Source organism: Balaenoptera borealis (genome assembly GCF_965194805.1).
Source record: "Balaenoptera borealis genome assembly, chromosome: 2".
Lineage (NCBI taxonomy): Eukaryota > Metazoa > Chordata > Mammalia > Artiodactyla > Balaenopteridae > Balaenoptera > Balaenoptera borealis.
The window spans coordinates 120,226,517-120,236,680 of record NC_138867.1 but is presented as its reverse complement, the minus strand read 5'-3'; the positions used below and the strand labels follow the sequence as shown (position 1 = coordinate 120,236,680).

Genomic DNA, 10,164 nt, shown 5'->3' with positions numbered 1-10,164 from the left:
CTCTTCGTCCTCTGCCCCTAACTCCTCCTGGGTCCCTCAGGCTGGTCCCAGCTTCAGTCCCCCCGATGACTCGGGCTAGGAAGAATGTGGGGAGCCTGAACACGCAGGGCCCCGCTGTCGATGAATTACCAAAAGGCACCCTTCCTCTGAGCCGACGTGGCCCTAGCAGGTCCCTGGCTTGGCCAGCAGAGTTAGGGTCGAGTGTCAGGCCCTGCTCACCCCCTCAGCCAGGCCTCTGTGAGCAGCCCTGCCTCTCCCTAGGCCTGTGCTGCCCGCACCTCCATTCTCCCTCTAGGGCTGTAGCCTCCTTCTGAACTCAAACGCGAGAGCCTCTCCCCAAATTCTAGCTCTGTTTCCTAATGAAAAACTCCATCCTACTCAATCAATTGCCACTGTCAGCGGTGGTTTCCTCAGTGTCTTATTTCACTCTGGTCTGGTTCCCTCAGCCCCAGGGCCCTCTGTGTAGTACCCACTGCCCGCCCTCCCCTCCCTGGGCCTGGCACCTCACTCTGCTGAGGGGAAGGGGGCTCAGGCAGAGGTTTGGGGGCTGAGAAGTAGTGCCGCAGAGGAGGGAGGGCCTTGCCTCGGCCAGGCAGCCCCATCTCTGGCCCCGGGCCCTGTCAGGAGGAGCAGAAATCGGCAGAGCAAGCTCATTACCCCATACACACGCTCCCTACCCTCACATCACAGCGTTTCAGCCAAGAACAAGTCTCCAGTGGGAATTCCCTTTCCTCTTACTTTTAAAATATACAGTAATTAACAAACTAATGCTATTAACTGCGACAACGAGGAAATTACAATAAAATCACTGCAGAGTCCACAAGCCCTCGGCCTGGTGGTGGGTGGGTCTCAGCTCAGGCTGGAGAGGAGAGACCCAGTCTGGGCCCAGGTGTCATCGTCTCAGCCACAGCGGGGTCCCCTCAGGCTGGGAAACTTCTGCAGGGGCTTTGAGTCCTCAGCAGGCTGAGCCAGGGCTCAGGCACAGCTGCCGCATTTCCTGTGCAGGAAGAGTCAGGATCCCGGCCATTCTTCCAGGCCCGGAGGTTCACTCTCTTATGAAACCCTTAAATAATAGAGTTGTGGCCTGGTGCTGACCTGGGCATGTCTGTGAAGACATGGCCCCTGCTCTGGAGCAGGCCCAGCGACTTCCCTTCAAGGTCACGGGAGGTTCCCACAAGGCAGCCCTCCAGAGGATTCAGCTCAAAGAGAGCCTGGGGGAGGGCCCGCTGGACCACCGTGACCTCCTTCTCTGGCTCTGCGGGAGCATCTTCAGGGTCACCCTATCCATCCTTCTGCATTCTTTCCAGCACGGCCAGGCTGGGCCTTTCCTCTCGGGGGAGGTTTTGCTCAGGCATAGCCAAAGACCCCAGGAAGGAATAGGCTTGTTGTTGCCCGACTGTCTGGAAGTCTGTTTACAGTCTGACTTCAGTCCTTCATGTTGCAGCCCTGTGTAATTTCCTCTGGTGAGCTCCCAGCAAGCCTGGCCCATGAATTCCAGGGGCCCTTCCTACATGTGCCTCCCCACTCCAGGTTCACTATATCCCCTGGTGGTCCTCTGCATCCCCTTCCTCCATCAGGTGGCCATGGTGACCGGGAAAGGCAACGTGTTCTGGTCCTCCCCCCACTAGACTTTGACTCCACTTGCTTATTGACAAGTGTCTGCTCAGAACTTTTAGAAAGGCTGTTCAGAAACCCACAGAGAGGTTATATTGTTGTTCCTGTTTTACAGATGAGAAAACCAAGGCTCAGAGAGGTTAAGTGACTTGGTGGAGACCACACAGCCGTCAAGATGCTGCGTCAGGACTTGAACGGCGCATTATATGTGCCCACGTGACTCTATCTGCCTTGTCTCCTCTTGGTTCTAGGGGGAATGAATACTCCAGGTAAGAGGACAGAAACTTTCAATTTTCTTTTCTCTCCATGACCATGCTGGGCTTGGGGAGGTGAATAAAAAACTAAAAAGGTAGCTCATCTCATTTCCCTTTACAACAGCATCATGAATTGGGTGCTATCAGCACGCAGATTTTACACATGGGAAAACTGAGGCTCAGAGCAGTGCAGTGCTCTGCCCAAGGTCACAGGGCTGGCGGTGTCGGAGCCAGGAGTTAAACCCCGTCCTGTCTGACTCCAGAGCCCATTCTGCCTTTAGCCACTTGCTCGAAGAGTGAAACAGACTGACTTGAAGTCAGCGACAGTGAGTCCAGCCAGGGAGAGTGATGAGTCCGAGGACCTCATTAGGAGCGAAGCTGCCACACACGTCAAAAACCCGACCGCCCAGACAGCCCCACTCCAGCTTCCAGCATGCAGTGTAAACATCCTCACTAATTCACCAAACTCAATCACGTTACCGGGATGGATTTTCCCATCATTACTCCTGAGTGAGTGACAACCTGCTCAGACACTTGTCTTCCCCACTGCCTTCAGAGAGTTTCGGAAATCAGAACGCTTTGCTCCCTAAGTTGATTTCAACTTGTCCTAAAGTCATTTTAATTGGTGAAGCATCAGAGGCAATTTGGGTAACTTTCTGAGAGCCCCTTCCTGCCAGCACTGAGCTACGGGGAGGGGGGTTCTCGAATGCCACCCGGCCCCTGGGTGGCACTTTCTCCTCCTCTGATTGGTCAGGAGACCTCGCTCCACACTTTATTTTCTTGTTTTTTGCTGAGGTTCCTACTGCTGGTTCCTGAGGATAACAAGATTCATTTTCTCAATGGCTTTGACAGATAGGATTGTTATTGTTATTACACTCGTATCCCACCTTTCCTCTGAGGAGCTTAAGGCGCTTTACAAATTTGAAAATTATCTAATAATCTTCCAGAACCCTGAGAGAGGGGGAGAAGCTGCAGCTAGAGGCACTGCAGTACAGCTAGAGAATCCCCACATCCCTCGCCCCTGCGACCAGGCAGGGTGGGCGTGTGGCCACTGCTGGGTTGAGGGCACTTGGGGCCGAGGGCCTTCAGTGGTCCTGCTCCCCCGTTGAATAAGGAAGAGGAATATGTCTGGGTGGGAGAAGGGAGAGAGGAAGGAAGAGAAGGAGGGAGACAGACCCAGCTCCAAAGGACAAAATCCAATGGGAGGAGCCAGGCAAGGAGAGTTTTCTTTAAAGACACAAGAAATGAGAGGAAGCAGGAGGCTCCCAGGGGGCTTGTGGGTAAGAGAGCTGAAATTCAAAATGGAAATCTACCAAAGCAGCAACTAGGCCGGTTGCAAAAGACTCAGCTCCGGCATGAGAACATGGGCAAAAATATCGAGAACCCAAATTGCAAATTTAGATGGCTGCTTTCAGGTGGGTGTGGGAGGCCTCTGTGGACCTCTTTTTATGTTTCACCTGGGGGCTGAAAGGTGTGCTGCCATTAGGTCTTTGCCAGCCTGACATCCTATCATTCTGTCTTCCTTTAGATTTCCTCTTGCCAGTGGCCCCAGTAATTGTAGCACCTTCACTAAGCAGGAAGGGAAATCTACTATCAAAACGATGGAAGTGCTCAATTGTTTCACCATTATTTTCTTGAGAAGGTGTGCAGACCCCACCTTTTAGGAGGCTGTCCTTTTGGGATTAGGAATTGGTGATGGTTCTAGGCTATAATCCAGCATAGTATTGTGGTTAAGAGCTGGGATCTGAGATCAGACAACGTGGTGACCTTGGACAAATTACATAACTGCTACACTGTGTGTGTGTAAAGTGCCTGGCACTGTCAGTCTTGAAGATGGTGAAGATGACGAGGAGGCAATACAGACGCTGGTGACATGGTGTGATAGTGTGATTTATAATAAGAAATATATATTTGGTCTTTGTTTTGTTTCTGGCACAGAGCTCCTATAACCCTTGGTGGCAACCATAAAGATATTTTTGTTATGTTAATGAGGTGACTTTTGGAAAGCCCCTAGGTCACCTAAGGATAGGGCTGGTTGCCAGGGGACCTAACCATGTGATTAGAAGTTTGGAACTTTTAGTCCCACCCCCCTAACACTGCCCTCCCAACCCTGCCCCACGACTTCCAGGGAGGGGAGAGGGGCTGGAAATTGAGTTCAATCACCAACAGTACATAGGCATGATTTAATCAATCATGCCTATGTTATGAAACCTCCATATAAACCCAAAAGGAACCGTACAGAGAGCTTTCCGGGTTGGAGAACTCAGGGAGATTTGGGGAGAGCAGCTTGCCTGTAGAGAGCATGGACACTCCACGCTTTCCCCCCATGCCTTACCCTGTGCATCTCTTCACCTGGCTATTCCTCGGTTATATCATTTTATTTAAAAAATGGTAATCTAGGGCAGTGGACCCCAATCTTTTTGGCACCAGGGACCAGTTCTGTGGAATACAATTTTTGCACAGACGGGGGGCCGTGGGGAGGATGGCTCAGGCGGTAATGCGAGTGATGGGGAGCAATGGGGAGCGGCAGATGAAGCTTCACTCCCTCGCCCCCCCCCACCCCGCTCACCTCCTGCCGTGCGGCCCGGCTCCTAACAGGCCACGGACCGGTAACCGTCCGTGGCCCGGGGATTGGGGACCCCTGATCTAGGGAGTTCCCTGGTGGTCTAGTGGTTAGGATTCAGCGCTTTCACTGCTGTGGCCCAGGTTCAATCCCTGGTCGGGAACTGAGATCCCACAAGCCATGAGGCGAGGCCAAACAAAACAAAACAAAACAACGCCCCCCCCCCCAAAAAAAAACGGTAATCCAGCAAATGAAATGTTTCTCTGAGTTTTGTGAGCTGCTCTAGCAAATTAATTGAACCCGAGGAGGCGGTCATTGGAACCTTCAATCTGTAGCACAGGTGACAACCTGGACATTCAATTGGTGGCTGAAGTGGAGGTGTGGGGTGGCAGTCTTGTAGGACTGAGCCCCGAGCCTGCGGAATCTGATGCTATCTCCTGATAGCGTCAGAACTGAACTGAAATATAGGACACCCAGCTGGTGTTCTAGAATTGTTGTTGGTGTAGGGAACCCCCCCCTTTGGAATCGGGTAATTACAACCCTTTATATGGCTACCCTTCCCTTGAGCTTCTTCTAAAGGCCCGTCCTCTCTCAAGGACTAGGCAGCCTGGGCAAGACTCAGGGGCAGTTGGCAGGCTGGGGATTTGGGTGGGAAGGGTGAGACAGGGTCTAGAGACCCAGCATGGTGGTCTTTGAGGCATCTACTCTTCATCCTCTCCCCACCCCAGGCCCACCAGACTATGGCTGTCATTCCAATCGGCTTCGCTGCTCTGATCTGCCCCCTGCAGCCTTAAATGATGCTGGAGGTGCCGGCTGGCTGCATCCCCTCCTGCTCCTCTAGCCAGCACCTCTCCCTGAGTCTCCACTGCGGCTCTGACAAGGCTGCTTGGTGCACACAGTCTTTAGAGAAGGCCCGGGCCCCCTCTGCTGTGACTAGGGGTGGGGGGGAGGTCCCCTGCTTAGGAGCCCAAAGGAGGACACTAGGAGGTGGAAGTGATGCCGCAGACCAGAGTCCGAAAGGCAGGTTGGGGAGGAAGAATATTGTAATTCCGGATGGGGAGCTGGAGGGGGAGCACAGAAGCTTTTGAGTGTGAAGAGAGAACGCAAGATGGGGAGGCTCCGGTAGCTTTCCCCATAGTCCTCCTATCAAATGAGACACAGTAGGTACTCACTAGATGGGAGCTATTAATATGTATACATACTTCTTAAATAATTAAGAAATTCTAAAACACTCAGCCCTGCAAGGTGCTATGGAGAGGGTAGCGTCCGTCCGTCCATCCATCCATCCATCCAATATTTATTAAGCACCAACTCTGTGCTAGACCCTATGTAAGGCACTGGAGCACAACGATGAACAAAAACAGACATGGACCCTCCCCGCACAGAGCTTAGAGTCTAGTGAGGGAGACAGGCTTTAAATAGGCAAACACACAAATAAAGAAATGATTTTAAAAGCAACCTGTGCCTTCCATCACGCAATTAACAATATCCGGGAGAGCCAAACTAAGGGGGCCAACTCTAGAAGGATGGCCAGGGAAAACCTCTTTGTGGAACTGCTGGGTAAGATAAGACCTAAAGGCGAGTGGGAATTGGCCAGGAGCAGATTGGTGAGTGAGCGCAGAAGGGACAATGGGAGCCAGGGCTACAAGAAGACTGATGGATGGGTTAAGCAGGGCCTGGGCCATGCAAGGTCTTGGAAGGAGGTGGGATTTTTGTTTTGTTTTGTTTTCATATTTAAGTGCAATGGGAAGTTACTGAAGGAGAGTGATCTAATTTAAGTTTTTAATGCTCTCTCTGGCGGTTGAATGACAAATGGATTAGGGAGGGGGATGAGAGCTGAAGTAGCAAGACCAGTGAGCCACTATTTCAGGAGCTAGCAAGGTAGGGAGGCCTCCCATGTCGTCCCTCTCTACCCACTTAGGGTCTAGAACACAGCCCGTCTCGACTTTGGCTGAACATTAGAACCACCTGGGGAACTTTAAGAATCCCAGGCTGTCACCCAGGCCCAGGCCACTTACATCAGCATTTCTCAGGGTAGGACCCAGGACCTACAGTCCTTTTTAAAGCTTCCCAGGGGATCTCAGTGTACTCTTCCAGTATAGTCTCCAGCTCCAAGAGGATGGGGAAGGGAATTTACATTTACTGAGCACCTACTGTGTGTCTGCTGCTAAGCCCGTTTAGTTGGCTCACATCCATTTCCTTAATCCACAGCTGTGAGAGATGGATATTACTGCACCCACTTTGTAGAAGAGGAAACCGAAACTCAGAAGAGTCTTTTCTACTTTCTGGCCTTGAGGAAGTCCTTTAAACCTCTTTGAGCCTCATTTATAGTGTGTGTAAATCAGGATGGTATCTACTTCATAGGATTGTCAGGAGAGTTAAATGAGGCAGGTTTGCCCACATTTGGAACATAATAACACTTCAATATATTATAACTGTTATTAGTGGAACCCAAGGCCCTAGAGTCAGTAAGTGGCAGAGGCAGGATTTGAGCCTCTGATGTGTTCTGTCTCCTCTAGGCCCCTCTGCTATAGCACAGGGGCCGCCTCTGCGGAAAGGCTGGATTGTGAGTGAACCCCGCCCAGGCACAGGGATCGGAGCCCCTACCCAAGCCTGGGAGGCAGCACCCACACCCACACTCCTCCAATCAGAGCTGCACTCACACCAGGCTTTCAGCAGGGTCTCCCTGCTTCCCTCTGAAAGGAGGGGGTGGGAACGATTCTCCCTTTTCAGAGATGGGGAAGTGGCTTGCTCAAAGGTGTAAAGTTAGAGACAGAACTAAGAATGGCCCCAGGTCCCCTATTTCCCTGCTGCAGCTATTTTCCTCTTGCTGGGGCAATGGAGGGGCAGATGAGGCTTGACTCAGTGCCTAGAGCTAGTGTTGGGATGCCAAGAAGGGCGGGTAGTCTGAGGGTGAGGCCTGGGGCCAAGGGCCCAACTCCTCGGATCCAGTGCTGGTGGGTTCCCTGGCTGACCGGTGGGCCCAGCACCATGAGAGCCCCGGTGCCATCCTTCTCTGAGAGTGCCTCCAGCTGGAGCCCAGAGGTTTTTCTGAATCTACCCTGGCCATGCTGCAGATGCCATGGGGTCTACTACTGACATAGTAGGACAGAGCAGCTGTGAACACAGGCTCTGAAGTCAGGCAGACCTAAATTTCAACCCCGGCCCTGCTCTTCTGAGCTGTAATACCTTGGACAAGTTTAACTTAAACTAAGCCTCAGTTTCCTCATCTGCAAAATGGAGATAAGTAAAAAATAATGTAGATCAAATCAAGGATCTTGATAAGGAAGGAGCTCCAAGACATATTATTGGTTGAAAACAAAAATGCAGAAGAAAACCAAGATGCAGAACCGTTTCAATATAGCATGCACCAAGCTGAATTCTTAAAAAGGGATCTCTCATGCGTGCATGTGTGCGCTTGGATATTACAGATACTATATCAGAAAGCCCACAGAACAACCCTCCTCTGGGGAGTGGGGCTGGGGTGGGAGTAGGAAGAAGAGTTACTTTTCTTTGAATATAATTGGTTATAACTGGAGCTGTTTGAATTGTTTACCTTGTGCAGGTTTTTATTTTTTTCAATTAAAGTTTTTCTTTTTTTAATGGGGTTAATAATACTTACAGGGTTGATTCAAGAATTAAATAAATTAATGCATATAAAGTGCTTAACACAACACCTAGCACAGAGCAAGTACTCAACTTCATACCACAGTATTTGTGCAGCAGGTGGTAATTTCCGTTGGTCCCAATTCTTCACTCCCTCTGCCGTGTATGCACACCCCCTCCATGGCCTCAGGACCTGCTCTGGCCAAGCGGGCGTGGTTAGGCATGCTCGTTTGCATTCCTGCCTTTTGCACACACAGGAAGTCCACAGTTTAGAATAAAGCTCAGTTTAGAATAAAGCTCAGCTGAGCCCAGTCCAGATCCACCAAAACCCAGTCAGCCTGCAGGAAATACATATTGTTGTAGGACCCTAAATTTTTGGAGTGGTTTGTTATACAGCATTATTATGGCAAAAGCTGACTATATGGCAGGTCCTGTGCTAAGTATAGGGGAGACAGGAGTGAGTAAATACAGACACCACCCCTGCCCTCATGAAGCTTATACTCTAATGACAAAAGGGCTATGAGAGCATTTAATGGCAGAGAGGCTTGATCTAGGCAGAGGGTCAAAGAAGGTTCCTTGAGGAAGTGACTTGAACTGAGACCTGAAGGATGAAAAGCAGTTAACTAGGTGAACTCCTCCAGATAAAGGAACAGAATGTGCAAAGGCCCTGAAGCTGGAAGGAAACACAGCTCCTCCTAGGGGACTGACAGTGGCTGGAAAACAGAGAAGTGTGAGATGGTGAGGTGGGTGGTGCACATCAGGCAAGGATTTTTTTAAAGCAACGGGAAACTATGAAATGGTTTGGGAAGAGGGTTTGGTGGAAGGGAGAGGAGGGCAGGATCAAATTTATTTTGGAAGAGGTCATTTGAACTGAGGTTATATACACACTGGAGTCATGTTAGTTGAGGTGGTATTGGAACTATTACAACATCTGCGCCCATCTCTGTATCTCAGCCACATTTGTGTCTATATCCCTAGCTGTGTCCTTGCCTTTGTATCTGGCCTCAGAAGCTCCAGGGCCCCCAGTTCCTTCCCAGATTACTGGGGTCCTTAAACCTTATGGTCCTCTTCATCCACACCACATGGGTATGCCCTGTGCATCTCTAAAACTCTTGCCCATCTTCTAGGTATCTTTGGTCTCTCCAATCTGGGCTGTGGTTGCTGGTCCTAGGCTGATGTCTCTGAACCAGCAGAGGCTGATGACTGCCCCCAGGGCTCCTGAGTCCGAGGCTGGGTGATGACTCCTCCCACATGCGGCAGAGGGAGAAGCAGGAGGCGCAAAGGGCCCCGGCATCAGCAAAGCTTCCATCAGTGCAAATCAATGCAAGATTAAAATTCATGATGGTTCCGGGGCACAACTGCAAACAATTTGTTCAGTAAACTTTGTTTTAATTGGCATTCGTAGAATTTCCTGTTAATCAGGCCCCTTGGGCTCTGTGGGGCTGGGTTGCTCTGTCTCCCCATGACAGGACAGGGAGTGAGAGGAAGGGTGGGTGTGAGAGGAAGGGGGAGGGAGGATGGTCAAATGTGGGTATCTGTAATGATGTGCCTGGGTATGTCTTGCTGTGTGGACTTGAGCACCAGATTGGGGTGTCCACAGATGACTTTGACCAGGAGAACCTCTGTGCCACTCCAGGCGGGTCTTTGTGTTTTAGGGGGATGGGTGTGCCTGAGTCAGAGTCTATGGGCCAGTTTGTTGGGGAGTGTGTCTGTTCAGGTGTGTGCCTAGGTGCTGGGGTGATGCGTATCTGTTGGGGCGTCTGTCCGAGCATGTGTTGGGACCTGTATCTAAGTGTTCATTTGTGTTGGTGCCTGCACACATGTAGCTGTCCAGGCATGGTCTGGGTCTCAGTGTGGAGGGGCTGGGCCCACAGCACTCACTTAGCCTTCTCTTTGGCTCCAAGAGATAGTAACTGGTGATGATCAAGTTGGGTCCTGACCTCAGAGGGTCTCCTGTCCACGAGTCCCTGGTCTATCCATGCTGGCTGTCACTGAACAGGGGCTGGGCCCAATGGTAACCTTCCACTCACACCGTGCCCACTACCTCTTTCACTGGGGCCCTGTTTCCCATCACGCACCAAAGGCCGGAGACCCAGGGCCTAAAGGCTTTTGAGGGTTCTGCTGAAA

At 51.1% G+C, this 10,164-nt stretch overlaps 1 long non-coding RNA gene across 1 annotated transcript; it reads left to right on the top strand.

Annotated features, from left to right (window-relative positions):
• The first annotated feature begins 628 nt into the window (after nt 1-628).
• On the top strand, nt 629-9,435 carry LOC309624153. The gene is made up of 2 exons (XR_014241799.1): nt 629-1,883; nt 9,165-9,435. It is a non-coding gene; the product is annotated as an uncharacterized lncRNA (long non-coding RNA).
• Nucleotides 9,436-10,164: the final 729 nt, after the last annotated feature.